Source organism: Herpailurus yagouaroundi, unplaced genomic scaffold (assembly GCF_014898765.1).
Source record: "Herpailurus yagouaroundi ecotype Mexico unplaced genomic scaffold, PumYag 28, whole genome shotgun sequence".
Lineage (NCBI taxonomy): Eukaryota > Metazoa > Chordata > Mammalia > Carnivora > Felidae > Herpailurus > Herpailurus yagouaroundi.
The window spans coordinates 117,578,407-117,597,077 of record NW_024412376.1 but is presented as its reverse complement, the minus strand read 5'-3'; the positions used below and the strand labels follow the sequence as shown (position 1 = coordinate 117,597,077).

Below are 18,671 nucleotides of genomic sequence, written 5' to 3'. Positions count from 1 at the left end.
TTGTTGGAGGCAATCACTTTAAACTGTTTTTGCTTTTGGTTATTGTTTCTATAGCTCTAGGTTTATACTGCTATTTCTTTTTTTTTAATTGAGGCATAATTGACATATAACATCATATTACTTTTATGATGTACAACTTAATGATTCAATATTTGCACTGAAAAATGATTACCGTAATAAGGCTGGTTCACATCTGTCATCATATCCATCATCATACATAGTTACCAAATTTATTTTCTTGTGATGAGAACTTTTAAGTTTTATTCTCTTAGCAACTTTCAAATATACAATACAGCATTATTAACTGTAGTCACTATGCCATATATGATTCTCAGAACTTATGTATTTTATAACCAGAACTCTGTGGCTTTTGACCTCTTAGCCCATTTTCCCCATCTCCATCCCCTGCCTCTCTCTTTGGCAACAACCAGTCTCTCTTTTTACCTATGAGTACAGTGTTTTTGTTTGTTTGTTTTAGATTCTACATATAAGTGAGATCATATGGTATTTGTCTTTCTCTGTGTAACTTGTTTCATTTAGCATAATGCCCTGAAGGGGTTCATTCCTGTTGTCACGATGGCCAGATTTCCCTCTTTTTATGGAAGAATAATATTCCGTTGAATGTATGTGCCACATTTTCTTTATTCATTCATCCACAGGTGGACACTTAGCTTGTTCCCATGTTGTGATTCTTATAAATAATGCTGCAGTGAATCTGGAGGTACATATGTTATTTCGAGTTAGTGTTTTCATTTTCTTTAGATAAATATCCAGAAATGAAATTGCTGGATTGTATGGTAGTTCTATTTTTAAAAATATTTTGAGGAATCTCCATACTGTTTTCTATGCCAATTGGACCAGTTTACAGTCCCACCAGTGGTACACAAGAGTTCTCTTTTGTTCATATCCTCATCAGCATTTCTGGATTTTGTGTATTTTTTGATAGTGACCATTCTAATATTCTATGGATAACTGATATCTCTGTTTTGCTATTTCCTGATGCTATTTTTGATTGGTATTTTTTGATAATGCTGATCCTAACCTCTCTAGAGTAGTGATATCTCCATATTGCTAATTCTTGATATGTTAAGTTTAGACATTATCTAACTATTTCTTGTATGGAAATCACCATTACTATCTTCCCTGACTCCTTCTTTTCTACCGCGTTAATATGGATGAAGGTAAGAATGGATATTGGGAGACAGATAGGGTTTTATATTCTCCTGAGATTTGCAAATTTTTTTATTTTCTTATTTTCTAATAATCTTTACTTCTGGGTGTGTTTGTTAGTGTGTGTTTGCTTGTGTGTGTAAGCATGTATTTGTTAGTCTTAAGCATATTGTATCAACTATTTGAAGGGGTTTTTTTCCTAAAGTCCTAACTGGAATGTCCATCCTCTGAGTCATCTGCATGTACTTTAAGCAGTTTCTTTGATTGTTCTTGAGTTCCTGTCCATTCTCTCCTGAGAAACAAATACTGTTTTCTTTTTTTTTTTTCAATGTTTATTTTTGAGAGAGCATGCACAAGCAGGGGAGGGTCAGAGAAAGGGTAACAGAGGATCTGAAGCTGGCTCTGCGCTGAGAGCAGTGAGCCTGATGTGGGGCTCAAACTCAATGACTGCAAGATCATGACCTGAGCCGAAGTTGGATACTCAACAACTGAGCCACCCAGGTCCTCCAACAAATACTGTTTTGATTGCACATCCTCCCTTTCTTTCATACTTTCTCATTTGCTGCAACACAGAGTAGGTGAGAGAGAGATACTTGCATATTGAAAATGATTCATTCCATCCTTACTTCTTGTTTAAAACTTTTGAAACATGTTGTAAAACAATGATAAGCTTACCCAAAAAGTAAGTATGGTATAAACAGGTACAGTACAAATAACTTTATACTTCTAACAAGGAAGAAGTGTAAATATTTTTTTTCCTCTCTCCCTGCCTGTCTTCTTCCTCCTTTTACTCTCCATTTCCTCCCTCCCTTCCTTCCTTCCCTGAGTTTCTACCTCAGTCCCTTCCTCTCTTTCCCCAGATAACTTTCCTGAAAACCTTCAGTGTAACCTACTGACATTGCTACTTTACTCCTAAATACTTAATGTGCACTTTCTACAAACAAGTTCATTCTCCTAATAGCCAGGTGGATTTATGATAATCAGGAAATTACAATCACGTAATCTTTAGATCTCAAGTTGCCTCAGACAAGTTTCAGAGACTCTTTCAAAATTTACTTTGTGGCGAAAAGATCTAGTCCAGAATTTTGTGTTGCTGTTAGCTACAATGTCTTATACTCCTGTCTGAAGGATTCCTCAGTCTCTTCTTGCCTTTGATGGACTTGAACCTTTGAAGTACTGTAACCAGGAATACAGGCTAGTTATTCTTTAGAATTCCCTGGGTTTATTTGATGTTTTCTCATGTTTACATTTAATTGTACATCTTTGGCAGGAAAATCACACATGCAATGTTGTGTTCTCAATGTGTTCTTCTGGGTGAGAAACACTTTTGATTTATGCTATTTGTTGTGACGTTCACTTTGGTAACTTGATTGACGTGGTGTCTGCCAACCTCCTGTTGTAAGTTAGTCATTTCCCCCTTTGTAATTAATAAATATTCTGTTGGGAAATATTTTAATGCCTGTTTCATTCAGTGGGTTATAATTTATTACTACTGCTACTTAATTAAATACTTTTGTCCTATATTTGGCCTGTAGAAGCCCCTTCAATTTGAAATTCTTTTCGATGTCTTTGTAATTCCTTGAGCAATTACCCTATGGCCTAAGATATTACAAGGTCATCTTGGTTTTTTCCCTTAATCTATAGGGGTATCAATAATTTATTCAAGAATCTCTGCATCATTTTAGTGGAGAATTCCACGTAGAAATAAAAATCTGGATGTTAAGTTTGCTCATTGATAGTGGGGTGTTACTACTTGCTGGCCATCTTGGTTGTCAGAGTTAAGGAACTTAGAAGAGTGTGTGTGTGTGTGTGTGTGTGTGTGTGTGTGTGTGTGTGTACACACATATTGAGGGCTGAGAGTATTGCATCAACATGATTTACTTGTTAAAACAATTTTTTCTAGAAAAGATAATTTTTTAAATTATGAAATACTTTGTTTTGAGAAATTCCATCATTTGAGGAAATTTCTAAAAATTAATCTGAGAATATACCTGAGCAAAGACCTAACTAATGAATCAACAGTTCAGTTAATAGGACTTGCTTTAAGACTCTTGCCTTGTTTTGCCACAATCCTAAGTGATTTAAACTAAACTATTAAATCTTATTAAATTATTAAAAACTATTTTAAACTAAAATCTGAAATTTCCCCCATTCAATCCAATCCCTCCCTTGAAAGCCATTCTTTAAAGCACCTGAGTGCAGATCACAAAACCCAAATAAATAGGTCACTTCCTCTAAGAATCTGTCAAGGTGATGTTCTCCTAAATTTCATAAATTAAAATAAACTTAATTTTAATTTATTAACAGATTGCTGATATTTTGTCATGCACACACACCATACCCATATTTACATCTGCATTAATGTATCTATTTCTGTTTAATTATCTATATCCTTATATATCTGCATAGCTATATATTTACATCTATATCTAAATCTCTGTGTATACGTATATACATGTATATATATGTAAAGGTGTGCTATGCATGTGCGCAAGTGTGTATAATCATAATAACACATGAGAGTTCCTCAGGAGGTAGAAAGAGAAGTATTCTAACCAAATTGCTGGGATCGAAGTAACTCCTGTATGAGACTTCTATATCTTCATTAAGGACTGGGACAGTGAGGCACAGATGACCTATTCCTGCAAGTTCATCCCATACCAATTCACCAGAAACACTTTGTCAAGCAAAAGAGATCAAGATAATAACACACATCCCATTGTTTTCAGTTTTCACGTTGAATTATTAAATGGGAATTTCAAAGAACATATTAAGTGGATATAACTACACACTCATTTAAAAATGGTGTATACATTTTATAAAATACATAAAATTACATAATTATTCATTTATTCAATGTGTACTAGTATATTCATTTATTCTTCCTACTTGGCTCTTCTTAGGACAAATCACGTCTCTATTCTACAGATAAGAAATCTAGGCTCTTGAATGCTAATTGACCCATACCTAGGAAGTGATGTAATTGGTAAATTATCTGGATCAAATGAGTTCTTTTTAGTCAAGCTGTACTTTTCTATAACACTGGGTTGCATATTTGATTATGCTTTTATGATTGGGCACTCAAAATTTATACTGTTTGGTTTGTTTTTGTTTGTTTAGATTCTAAGAATTATAAATGCCTAATCAAAATTTAGGAGCATTTAAATTTTAATAAATTTTACTGATGTATGTATACAACACTTATTTTAAATGTTTTCTCATAATCTAAGCCATCAATATGCAGAAAATGATGACACCTCCAAGTTCTTCAAAACAAAATGCTCACTGCATATTTTACACTTGTGTTATGGGGGTATAAAAGAATAAAATTCAAGAACTCAGTTCTCTAGAAAATTGCCTGTGAAATAAAGATTTAGTATTTGCAAACATACATTTAATTCATATTACAACTCTACAAATAATGAGTAAAAATGTAGGATAAAAATGAATTTCAAAAAGGTGACTCGGCCAAGATTTTTTGAATGAGATGAGTTTTCAGCTGCTCTTAGCAGAAGAGGATAAAGTACTGTTGGAAATCAGTAATATGAAGATATTTTCTTGTTATCTGCCAACTAAGACAGGGTACAAAATCCCACCAACTCTTAAGCATACCTTCCGTATACACATTTTCTCAACACATATGAAAATTTAATTTTCAAAAGTTATTATTTATTACCATGGATCATTTCCTGCATGATTTTTGAGCAATGCTTTCATGGATAAATTTAATCATAGTTACACTAGTTCTTTGTCCTAGGCTATATTTGGAGCTTCCACTCATTTGAAGAACATAATTTTTTATAAAAGATTGCAGCTATGAAATAGCCTCCTGTTATAAGCAAATCATAATGATGAAAAATATCACCTCTATTTTGGTACCTGTATGAAATTACCAGCAGTATTTCATGTAGATGAAAAAGTATACATTGACATTTAAATCTATTACATATTATGCCTCTTTCTGTATTTTTGATTTAGTGATGTAAATCTTCATATAACTTTGTTTTTTACTCTCCGTATTATAATTATAGAGAATAAATTTTGTAGAATAAATTGAATGCTTAGGGAAATTTTATTACTGGAAACATCTTCTTCTGGGGGAGAATAAAGATTATATATTCTCATAACCACATAGAAAGATTCAAATTTTCAGTTGCTCTCAGTTTTTTTATAGACAAGCCTCTCCAAAAAATAAAGAATAATACATGCCCTTTAGGCCAAACTAGCTATACTCTCAGAGGCTGTGGTGAAATTCAGGCTCTGAATGTCGTCTGTAGTTAACAATGCCAGCAAGGCTTGGACTGCGGTTCTGTAAGTGTCCAGGTGAAAGAACTTACTGGTTCTCTACAGTTCTCATGGTAAAGAGGTCAACTTCACCTTTAGGTCTAACCTTCTGTTAGGCAGTACATGTTATGTAGGCTTTGGGAATAGATTGGTTTCTCTGTAGGATATTTGGGGTCTGCCATTGAACAAAAGAAACAAACATGATCTTCCATAGAAGCTGTGCTTGTGTGTAGAATAAGATAGGAGTTGGCCTTCTTTGTGGTTTATTCCTTCAAGGCTTGTTTTAAAAAACCTGAATCCCGTTCTGCTTTTTGAGGTAGCCCTGTGAAAGTTTAATAAGCCATTTGTGGAATCCTTAAGGAATGTGAGCCTTTTTGTGTGCTGCTGTTGAATTATAGAACTGATTCTCACTTGATGTCAGAAGTGCTACCTCTATTAATAAGTTGACAACTGTTCCAACTACATCTTTGAACATTTTTGAATTGGAGAAATAGACCAGAAATAGATACATAAACAAAACAAAAAGTAGGACATTAGCCATTTTTTATTTTTCTACTTTTTGCCTGGTGGCAATATGACACTAGGCAGCATTTTTTTTTTAAATAGCCTTCTCCAAATTCTTTCTTTCTTTTTTTTTTTCATAAAGTTTATTTCTCAGGGAAGTTTTGGATTTACAGAAAAATTTAACAGTAAGTACAGAGTTTTCATACATCCCCTCCTCTCTCCTGCCTATTGCCTCTCCTTAACAGTTTTTTTTTTCTTTTATTAACATCTTACATCGATGTGATACATTTACAATTGATGAACTGATATGATGCATTGTATTCTGCTAAAGTTGTAGTTTACATTAGGGTTCACACTTTGTGTTGTAATTTTCAGTAAGTTTTTGACAAAAATGTAATGGCCCGTATTCACCAGTAAAATAGTGTACAGAGTCATTTGTCCCAAACATGATATGTGCTTCACTTATACATTCTTTCTTCTCTTTCCTTCCCAACTCCTGGCAACTACTAATTTTTTTTACTGTCTCTATAGTTTTTCCCTTTCCAATATGTCATATAGTTGGCATCATATTGAATGGAGCTTTTTCAGACTGGCTTCCTTCACTGAGCAATATACATTTAAGTTTACTCCATGTCTTTTCGTGGCTTGATAGGTCATTTGCTTTTATCACAGAATAATATTTCATTGTGTGGATGTACCACAGTTCATCCATTCACTTATTGAAAGACATCTTCGTTGCATATAATTTTGCATAAAATTTGTGGATACGGCCATTTATGTACAGTTCTTTATGTAGATGTAAGTTTTCAACCTACTTGGGCAAATATTTATGAATGTGATTGCTGGAATATATGGTAAAACTACGTTTAGCTTTGTAAAACAAACAGAGAAACCAACACCTCCAAACAGTCTTCCAAGGCAGCAGTACCATTTTGTATTACCACCAGCAATGAATGAGAGTTCCTGCTAGTCCATGTCTTTGCCGTCATTTGGTGTTGTCAGTGATTGGGGTTTTAGCCATTCTAATAGGTATGTGCTGCCATCTTCTTTTAATTTGCAATTCCCTCTTGATCTATATGAGGTTGCACATCTTTTTACATGCTCATTTGCCACCTGTATCTTCTTTAGTAAATTATTTGTTCACATTTTCTGCCTACCTTGTTTTTTTTATACTGGGTTCTTTGAAAACTCTTATTATTGAGTTCCAGGAGTTCTTGCATGTTTGGGGGATACAGGTTCTTTACAGCTGTTTTGCAAATATTTTTGTTTCTAATCTGTGATTTGTCTTTTCATGTTCCTATCAGTGTTCTTTGCAGAGTAGGTTTAAATTTTAATGAAATATACCTTATTATTTTTTTCCTTCATATATCATGCTTTTGGTGGTGGTATCTAAAAGTTGCTAAACTCAATACCACTTTGATTTTTTTTTCTACAGGTTTTTTTGTGTTTTCTACATAAATAATGATGTCACCTGTGAACAAAGAGTATTTTTTCTCCAATATGTATGTTTTTTTAAATGTGTTTATTTATTTTTGAAGGGGGGGAGAGAGAGAGAGAGAGAGCAAGTGCATGAGTGGGGGAGGGGCAGAGAGAGAGGGAGACACAGAAGCTGAAGCAGGTTCCAGGCTCTAAGCTGGCAGCACAGAGCCCACTGCAGGGCTCAAACTCATGAACTGTGAGGTCATGACCTGAGCTGAAGTCGGACGCTCAACCGACTGAGCCACCCAGATGCCCCCTTAATATGTATGTTTTTAAATTTCCTTTTCTTGTCTTATTGCATTAGCTAAGGCATCCAGTATGTAAACAGAAGATATAAAAATATGTAAGAAATATGTTTGTTTTATTCCTGATCTTAGGGGAAAACATCTAATTTCTCACCATTAAGTGGCTATAGGGTATGTATGTATGGATGCTCTTTGTCAAGTTGAAGAAGTTCCCTTCTATGCCTTCTGGAAATGGGGATATATTTCCTTGCTTTTTGCAGCTTCTACAGGCCTTTTGCATTTCTTGGATTTCCTCCATCTTTAAATTCTGTCACTCCAAACCTCTACATTCATTGTTGCATCTACTTTTTCTGAATCTGACCTTACCTCTCTCTTAATAAGGTCCTTGTGGTTACATTGGGGCCATGTAGATAATCTAGGTTAAAATACCTATCTCAAGATTCTTTAACTTAATCACACCTACAAACCCCCTTTTGCCGTGGAAGGTAACATGTTTACTACTTTGGAAGATTAGAGCCTAAACATCTTTGGAGACCTTTATTCTGTCTACCACAGTAGCATTACTTGCTTTTATCTTTGCTGTTTAAACATTTCACATTCCTTTAAATTCAACTGGAATATCACTTCCATGTTGAATTTTTTCCTTAACTATTTTTGGGACTTATTTCCTTTTTATTTTCTTTACATGTAGAGTATATTACCCCCTTCCACCCCGGACTTATTTATGATTTATGTTTGCTTGGAATCACTAAAAAGCCTCTTAACTGTTTTTGTTGTCTTTAGTATCACTTCTTGTTAATCAAATTTCTTATTTATCATTACTATAAGACTTTGAAAATACTTATTCATTCAACAAATATTTTTGTGCCTTTATTAAATGTCAAGTACTGTGATAGACATTAGAAATAATGTAAGCAAAGGAAACACTTTTCTTAATAAGTTTACACATCACAAAAGTATTTAATTATAATATGGGATAGATTTGATGGAAATAAGATTATATAGTGGAACTGAGCTGGTCTGGTGGAGGCAGGAGTACTGGTGGTGATATTGATGGTGGAGGTTAAGGAGAGTTTAGACTTTTGCCAGGATATTAAGTGATATGTGAAGTTTGGGGGATATTCCAAGCAGAGAGAAGAGCAGATGCAGAGACTTTGGGGAAGAACAAATACTGAAGGAACTGAAAGAAAATTGGAGTGACCAGCTATGGAGAAAGAGAGAATGACATGGAATGGGGCTTTAGATGTGGGCAAGGGCTGGATCTCAAAGGGCTTTCTGAGCCACGTTACCAGTTCTCACTAGTAACTGTGGGTTTTAAGCAGTGAGTCCCCATGATTATATCTGAGTTCTAAAGGGATCTCTGTGATAATTACATTTATTTTTAAAAAAATATTTGATAGTTTCTTAGAGTCTGATTATATCTTAAAATAATCTTTCATACTGCCTTCTATGCATACCTACTGGTTAGGTAGATTCTGTCAAGATTTTCTCTTACAGTTTTTATTTTAGGGAAAATAGCATATGTATAATAAATATACTTTCTTGTGCTTTGAAGAGCTCCTAAATCAGGAATATGACCATAACCTTCCCTTCTCTTGTTCTACACATGTACATAGACCCTCAATTTCTCTCTCTCACACACGCACGTCCACACACAATTGAGAGTCATTAGACTGTGTACTAAAGTCTAAACTCATTAGGATCCCATATCTGTAGACGTTGCTTTATCGCTACTCACTTCACTGCACTATTTGCCATTTTCTTATACATCATAAACCTCAGAATAAGTATTCATGAGTTTTCAACCACATTATGCTATCAGCCTACATTAAAGGTTAAATAACCTTACTAAATTCACTATTGTATAAATACCTCTTTCCTTTGCATTGTCTTTATATTGAGAGTATATAAGAAACATTTGTCTCATGATCTTCTGCTAAATAACTAGTTGTCTTTATCTCAGAGACTTTGCATACATCATTACAGATTGTTCTTTCCTTTTTAACTTTGTCCTTATGAAGCTTTTACCTTTATAGTTCAAGGGCACCTCGGTGGCTTAGTTGGTTGAGTGTCCAATTTCAGCTCAGGTCATGATCTTGCGGTTCATGAGTTTGAGCCCCACATCAGGCTCGCTGCTATCAGCCTATCAGCACAGAGCCTGCTTGAGATCCTCTGTCCCCCTCTCTCTGCCCTTCTCCCACTTGTGCTTTCTCACAAATAAATTTTAAAAAAATTAAAAATAAAATAAAACCCAGTTCAACTACACTGATCCATCCACTAGGGAATATGATGTGAACTCCACTTACCACTGAAATTATTTTCATATCCATTTTTTATTTTTCTAGGATTACATGAGCCTTTATTTTAATCATCTGATACTTCATACATATTTATGTTAATTTTTTATTGTGAAGTATATTATAAAAAGGAGTACACAAAGCAGCCATATCAACAAATTATTAAATGAACACCAATATAACGACCTTATGAGAACAAAAATTACATTATCAGACCACCAGCATCCCTTTGCATGACATTTCTTAGTGACAACTGTTCCTTTCCACCTGAAGATAAACCAGTATTCTCATATTTAAGCATTATTCTCATCTTGATGGTAATCATTCCGTTACTTTTATTTATATTGGATCAAAAGTATATTTTGTGATTTATCCATATTATTTAATATTTCTATAGTTTCTATAACAGTTTTCATTGCTAGTGTGTTTTCTATAACTTTCAATTTTATTGCAAAGTTTCTTATATGTTCTTATATTTTAAATTGCTTTAGGATATATATTCATATTAACTTTCCTAATACTGATCTGATCTGTTCCAATATGATTTTATATTTTACTTTCTTCTCTCGATAATCATTGTGCTAGAAATTTATCAATTTCATTTTTTCAAGGAAGTTGTAGGCCTTTCTATTGAATGATTACATTCCACTACAACAATTTTCATTCATATTTTTTATTTATTCTTTCTGTTTCATAGTTCCTTTTTTAATAATTTTAGATTAATCCTTAGCTTATTATTTTTCTGCCATTTCAGTTTTCTCAATTGTTGCATTTAGGCCATAAAGTTTCATATAAGCACTGTTCAATTTCTACTGTAATTTCTTCTTTACCACATGGATTACTGAGGAGTGTTTTTTTAATTTCCAAATATGTGAAGTTTGTTAACTTCTAGCTTTATTGTCCAGTAAAATACATTCATTGGCTGCATTATTTCAGTTTTATAAAACTTTTTTTGACATTTGCACCAGTATATTATCAAATTTGCAAATAATTCTTATACAATAGAAAACAGTGTAAATTCTGCAACACTGGCAATATCCTATGCAAGTGTATTTGGTTAAGTTTGTTCAGTGTTTTGCAAAATCTCCTAAATAGTTATTTATTTTCTGTGAATATTGTATTAAAATTCTCTCATTGTAACTAATCATTTGTCTGTTTCTCCTCATAGCTCTGCCAGTTTGTGCTTTTTGTATTTTGAGGACATGATTAGGTGAAAATTTATTTATCAAATGTTTTGAGAATTTTAAACCTTCAACTCCATGATAAAGATCCTCAAAATGTCTTGGAATGCTTCTGGACTTGAAATTTATTTTCTCTACTACTTTATTATATTTTTATGCATTTCTTTTAGTAGTCGCATGGTATATCTTCCTCCACATTCTACTTTCAACTTTTCTGTATCATTAGTCTTTCAAAGTATGTTTTATAAACAGCACACTTTTGTTTTATTCAGCAAAACAATCTTGTCTTTTAACTGAGCATTTATTCAATTTAATGGAATTAATTATATGTTGAGTTTAAATCTACCACCTTAATATTTTCCTCCATTATCTTTCCATTCTTGCCTTATTTATGAAGAATTGTTTGTTATTATTTTAATTCTGTCAAATGGAATTATATTAAGAAGTGGGATTTCTGGATCATATTGTAGTTCTATTTTACTTATGAATAAACTTCATACTATTTCTCCATAGTAGCTGTACCAGTTTACATTCCCATACATCAGTAGTATACAAAGGTTTCCTTTTCTGCACATCTTTTGTCTTTCTGATAATAGCTATACTAACAATATGTGAAGTGACATCTCATTGTGCCTTTGATTTGCTTTTCTCTGTTGATTTGTGAGGTGGAGTGTCTTTTCATGTACCTGTTGGCCATTTGTGTGTCTTCTTTGGAAAAAATGTCTATTCAGTTCTTTTGCCCATTGTCTATCTGTTTATTTTTGCTATTGGCTTATCTGAGTTACATAATTTTATGTTAATATAATTTTGGATATTACCCCCTTATCAGATATGTAGTTTTCAAAGATATTCTCCCGTTCTGTATGTTGCCTTTTCATTATGTTAATAGTTTCCTTTCATGCAGAAGCTTTTTGTTTATTATGGTCCCACTTGTTTGCATTGCTTTTGGTACCCTTGCTTTAATATCAAACCAAAAAAACAATTGCCAACAGTAATGTCCAGGAGCCTAGTCTCCATGTTTTCTTCTAGGCGTTTTATGGTTTCAAATCCTAGGTTCAGGTTTCTAATCCATTTTGAGTAGATTTTGTGTATGGTATAAGACAGAGGTCCAGTTTCGCTTTTGTATGTGGATATCTGGTTTTCTCAACACCATTTACTGAAGAAACTATCCTTTTCCCATTGTATATTCTTGAGTCCTTTGTCAAGAATTAATTGGTCATATGTACATGGATTTAGTTCTGGGCTCTCTGTTTTGTTCTGTTGACCTGTGTCTGTTTTTTGCTAATGCCATAGTGTTTTGATTACTATAGTTTCATAGTATAGTTTGAAATTAGGAAGTGTGATGTGTCTACCTCTGTGCTTCTTTCTCAAGTTACTTTGACTATTTAGGACCTTTTGCAGCTTTATATAAATTTTAAGATTGTCATATTTCTGTGAGAAATGACACTGGAATTGTAATAGAAACTGCATGGAATCTATAGGTAATTTTGAGTAATACAGGCATTTAAACAATATTAATTGTAATCTATGAACACAGAATTTATTTCCGTTTTTTCATCTGTATCTTATAGGACTATGGAACCAAGAAGCTCAGGCTCAGATCCTGTTTTTATCATTCACAGATGGTGTGTGACATTGGGCATATTATTTGAATTTGGGGCACTTCCTAATCTATAAAATAGGGATGGTAATAAATAAATCAATTTCATAGAACATTATGAATTACACTTATAGAGAACTTAGTGCCTAGCACAGTAGATGAAAAATATATGTAATATGTCAAAGAAAATGTTTGCTAAAAATCTTAAAGTTAGTGATAGTTAATTTTTATGTGTCTACTTAGTTGGGCCATGTTGCTCAGATATTTGTTCAAACATTATTACTCAAACATTACTCAAACATTATTCTGAGTGTTTCTGTGAGGGTGTCTGGATAGGATTTACTAACACGTTATTAAAATAAGATTACAAAAAAATCAGTGGACTTTGAATAAAGCAGATAGCTCTCATAATGTGAATGGGCCTTATCCAATTAACTGAAGATCTGAATAGAGCAAAAGCTGACCGCCTCCAAGCAAGAATGGATTCTGATGTGACACTGCCTTAAAACTTCAACGGAAACCTCTGTTCTTCCCTTGTTCTTTAGTCTGCAGGACCAGCCTATGGATTTTGAACTTGCAGGCCCCAATAATCTTGTAATCCAATTCTTTAATGCTTTCTTTTCTTTTTTTAAAAAATGTTATTTATTTATTAGAGAGAGAGAGAGAGAGAGAGCACAAACTGGAGGGGAAGAGAGAGAGGGAGAGAATCCCAAGCAGACTCCACTGTCAGTGCACAGCCTGATGTGGGGCTCAATATCATGAGCTGTGAGATCATGACCTGAGCTGAAATCAAGAGTTGGATGCTTAGCTGACTGAACTACCCAGAGGCCCATGTGATCCAGCTCTTAAAAATTAATTCCTCCCTCTCTGTATGTGCACATGTGTCTGTGTATGCATTCAGACACATCCTATTACAGTAGACCCTTGAATAACACAGACTTGAAATGTGCAAATATACATGGATATTTTTTGATAAATGCAGTACAGTATTGTAAATGTACTTCAGTTTTCCTTATGACTTTTAAATATTTTCACTCTAGCTTTATTGTAAAAAGATAGTATATAGTACATAATATACAAAATACATGTTAGTCAACTACTTATGTTATTGGTAAGGCCTCTGGTCAAAAGTAGGCTATTAGTAGTTAAGTTTTGGGAGAGCCAAAAGTTATACATAGAATTTCGACTGTGGGGAGGGGTCAGTACTCTTAATCCCCACATTGTTCAAGGGTCAACTGTAGTTCTGTATCTCTGGAGAACTGTAATAGAGATGTCTAATATTTCCATGTATTTTGTCATTTTTCTAACAAAAATGACATAGCTGAGGGCATAAAATTTAGCACTATGAAATACAGTACAGCATCTTAATTTTTATTAGACAGTGGCCCCCAATTATTTTGATAGGGCTCATCTCATATATTTTCTATTGATAATAACTGTAGCATAATAAACTCTTTAGGCGGACCTATGATTGCTCTTGTGTAAATATACTCTCTGAATATGAGTGACGCCTATGACATTAACTTGTAACCAACTGGATAGAGAAAAGGTGATAAGATGTATGTGTTTATGTGCATGTGGTTATGTTACCTAGGTTGAAGTGCCTGCCTCCTGTACTCTTTCCTTTCCTTGCTGGCTATGAGGAAGGGAAAGGCCATGTTGGGGAATCCCACCTGGCAAAGAACTAAGTGTAGGCGGCTTCTAGGAGGTGAGAGCTGCCCTTGTCAACAGCCTGCAAGAACGGGAAGTCTCAGTCCTACAACTGCGTGGAACTGACTGCTGCTAACAGCCACACGAAGGGGCAAGCGCAGATTTTTCCCACTCCGCACAACGGATGAGCGTCAGTTCTGGCTGACAATTTGCAGCATGGTGGAGCAGCCCACTAAAGCATGTCTGGACTCCAAACCCACAGAAACTGTGACAATTAATGTGTTGTCTTAAGCTCCTACGTTAGTGAGGATGCTTTTATACAGCAATAAGTGATTAATAAAGTAACATTTTTATCACAACGTCTCTAAGAAAGATTATGCAAGATTGGAATTAGGACATGTTTACTTTGTTTTACATAATTCTAGTTATCTGTGTTTCTCTGTGTTCTCCAGTTACATTCTCGGGAGCTTTAAATCCTGGATTCCTTCTTTGCCCTCTTTCTCTAATATATTTCCCTCACTACTTGCGAAAAATAAGGGAATGAGAAGAAGGTGAAAAAGAAGTAAGAGAAGTAGGAGGGGAAACAGGAGAAGAGCAAGGAAGAGGAGAGGGAGAGGAAGGAGGAGGAGAAGGATGGTGTTAGATGCATAGCTTCTTGTGCAAGCCTCTGTTACACACTAGTTGCTTTGTGTTGAGTTTATTGGTTTTTTAGTTTTCCCAAATAGTCTGCAGGGAGGTCAGAAAAGGTACTTTAGTTATGTTTGTATACCATGCCAGGAACATGATAGATATTCAATACATGTAAATTCAATGGAAATATTTAATTTAAAATGTTACATGAAGAATATTTGCTTACATCTAATGCAGAGAACTGTAAAATTTTACCCAGAGAGATGGAATTTTACCAAACATTATGTGGACATTGGTTCTCTTTTTTATTGCCATAGTAACGATGCACTATTCAGTGTGTCCTTATAATATTCATCAGCTTTCCACTTTGCTGTCTTTAAATATAGGAAGAAAGCACACTGTCCATCTGGAAAGAAAAGAAAATAATAAATACAGAATTAAATAACATGTGCAATTATTTATACTGGGGGTCACCATGTCCAAAAATAGGAAAAGATGTATTTTATGGTATAATATCCTTAGTCTGAACAGTCATGGGAAAATTTGTGACCTCTCACATGTATTAACCACTCAACATGATGATTTTGAGGTTTAATGGCTCTATTTTTATAAGAAACATAGGGACTTAGATACTGAACTTTGTTTTTACAATCTCACAAGCTTCAGGTTATCTGTAGATTTTCAGTATCCGTTTTGTAATGTTCTCCCTCACTAGTTTTATCAGACCAATACAGCTATTCTCTTCAAGACACCTTCACCAAAATTTATATCACTTAATGTTAATATGTTTGTTGCATCTAATTTGTATATTTCTGATTTGCAAGACTACTTCTTATTTTAGTAACATAAAATCAAAGACCGTTTTAGTTTATATAAGAGACTTATTTGGCAGTATATCTCACAAAGAGAAAAAAATGCAGGTGTCCATGGGGATAGGGAATGAAAGGAATGAAAATTTGTCAAGTGTGTGTAAATATGTGTGTGCATGCATACATGTATATGTTTATACATACATATATATGTTGTGCTATGTCTACCTATATATACACACAAACTAATAAGCATTGATATTAATAGTATGAGACTAATTAATAGTATGAGACTAATGAGTAATAATCCACATAAATAATTCTCTATATTGCCCTAGAGCAAATGTTGTCCTATTTCAGCAAAGGCAAAAAAAAAAAAAAAAAATTACTGTAGGTTAATTTATACTCTAATGAAGAGTATCTCCTTTCAATGACTTTATCTCAGATTCTTTGACTAAGTTCAAGAAGAGAGAGGTATCAGCATATGTTAGAAAGCCCCCAAGATAAGGGAGCCAGACATAGTACATTTGACCTTGTGCAGATTTCATAATAGTTTCATATATCAAGTGTGAATTATGATGGTTACTACCTTGTAGCCTTATTTGTTATGAGGATCATCTGGGAAAATATTTATAGAGTGATAAGAAGATGCTGTGAGATTAAGGAACAAAGAGATTAAGTGATTTGAGAAAAAATAATAATCTCCAATATTGCTGTATCTTTAATGCCATTTTAATACAGACATAAAAGGGAGTTGCCTATAAAACATCATTTGAAAGATGCCAAAAGTGTTTGTCCATGCTTTACAAGATGTTATCCCACAAAAGAGGTGATAATGTGAAATTTTCATACATACCATTTAATTTCTTGGTTTCAAGGCCTCGAAGGCCCAAGTAAATTGATAATTCCTTACATTTGTGTCATGTCTTAAAATTTGCAAGATGTTTCTGCTTATTATCTATTTTAATCTTCCTTCTGCCCTGTGATTTAGGCACTTTAAAAATAATCATTTCACAGGGTGCCTGGCTGGTTCAGTCAGTAGAGCATGTGACTCTTAATCTCAGGGTTGTGAGTTCAAGCCTCACGTTGGGCGTGGAGCCTACTTAAAATTAAAAAAATAATAACAATTATTATTTCACAGTTGTAGGCCTGATTCACATCAGACCTAAGAGATGAACTCAGTGCTTTTGACTCCACTGAGTGTTGGCAGTGGTCTCTTCACAGTGCCATAGCTGACTGAAAATGGTATCTGGAAAGGTTTCCTCCCATGCAAAATTTAAGGCAAGTTAAATTAGTTCCTATCAGCAAAAATAAATCCCCAGGTAAATGGACATAGGGAGATTATGATGGGAAATTCTATCAAGACAGTTCCACATTATAAGAACGAGGTCTAGAGGACGAGTGTGATAGGAGTCGGATACTGAGAAGGAGCCCTGTGTTATCACCAGGTATCCCGGAGCTGGGAGGGCCTAAGTGAAAAGAAGTCGTTACAAACAGGGTCACGAAGGAACACTTAAGGATACTGTGTGATCCGGTTCCACTCCAAACTCCTGTTTCTCTGTTCCTTGACTTGAATTTTATAATTTAATCATCCATTCAACCAACAGTTATCTGGTATCAGGTGGTGTTCTAGATCCTGGGAACGGGACTGTGAACAAAAAAGATGAAAAGTTCTGCTCCTGTGAAGTGAAGATTAAATTGTAGTCAGAGATGTGAAAATGCTTAATGATCTGGCATAACCATTTTTTTTCACCTACACACCCTCTATCTGCAATGCTCTTTCCATCCCTTCTTGAATCTTCAATATTCTGCTTGGTTTTCACATGTTTCAGGAAGCTTTTCTGAATTTTACAATAGGGACAATATTCCTTTATCTTATGTGCCTTTAATATTACACATGACACATATTTTTCACTGTTATCAGTATTTTTTTAACTTAAAGTCAGAGCCCTGGTCGTCTTTGTATGTGTATCACCCTTGCAAAACCCAACACCTTACACAGCTGCACTATACAGATTTGTTCAGTGGAAGCATAACCTTCTTTTGCAGATACGTCCAAAAATGATCCTTGCTTTTTTTTCTTTTTTGCTGACTGCATTTTGACAAATGTTTAGCTGCATTTTCCAGGATAGTGTTCTTCATTGATCAAATGATTAGATATCTGCTAAATTTTGACACCAACCTGGAGCCATGTAGACATGTTTTCCCCTGTCCTTAAAGATCCTTGAAATAAATAATGAAATATATAAAATATACTAACAGAAACCGAAGAAAGCATGCCATTCACAGTTAATATAACTGTTCTGTCTATACCTTTAAGTCCCCTGCGTGTAGTAATAGCAAGGTGATAGTTTGTGAATTAAGTACACCTTCCACCCTCCTCTCCCCCTACTCAGAGCTAATGACTGACATTCTTCCTAGAATTTTCAAAGATTTTGAGCAGCACATTAGCCCAAAGATAATAAAAAAAAGAACAAACTCCAAACCCATTAGGGAGAAAAATTACCTATGGAGCTGGAGTTGATCTGATATATCCAGCAAAATTGGGGATAGCAACTTGAATAATGATCCGGAAGACTGACAGAGTGATGGATAGACTTCTGTAAACCCATGGGGCTCGTAGAGGATTTCTCCGTTCTCTGTCTGCGGTAGCAGCAACTGGCATGGTTTCTTTAATCTGCAGCTGAAGTGTATTAGAATATATGATGAATTAACATGGACTTTTCTTCCTTTTCTCGCTGTCAGTTTTATAAAAAGAGAAAAAATACACTGTTATATATATACACTAAAGACATGCCGTATTTAATAATTATCCCTTTCCT

The 18,671-nt window shown here is 34.3% G+C and overlaps 1 long non-coding RNA gene across 2 annotated transcripts in view; it reads right to left on the bottom strand.

Moving 5' to 3' along the window:
- Nucleotides 1-15,212: 15,212 nt before the first annotated feature.
- The window catches only part of LOC121031925 (uncharacterized), a 5,934-nt gene continuing 2,475 nt past the window's right edge, over nucleotides 15,213-18,671 (bottom strand). For both annotated transcript variants that reach the window (XR_005790991.1, XR_005791004.1), the window contains exons 2-4: nucleotides 18,356-18,587; nucleotides 17,345-17,528; nucleotides 15,213-15,446 (exon numbers count right to left, since the gene is read on the bottom strand). This is a non-coding gene — a long non-coding RNA (uncharacterized LOC121031925). The remainder of the gene's footprint in view (nucleotides 15,447-17,344; nucleotides 17,529-18,355; nucleotides 18,588-18,671) is intronic.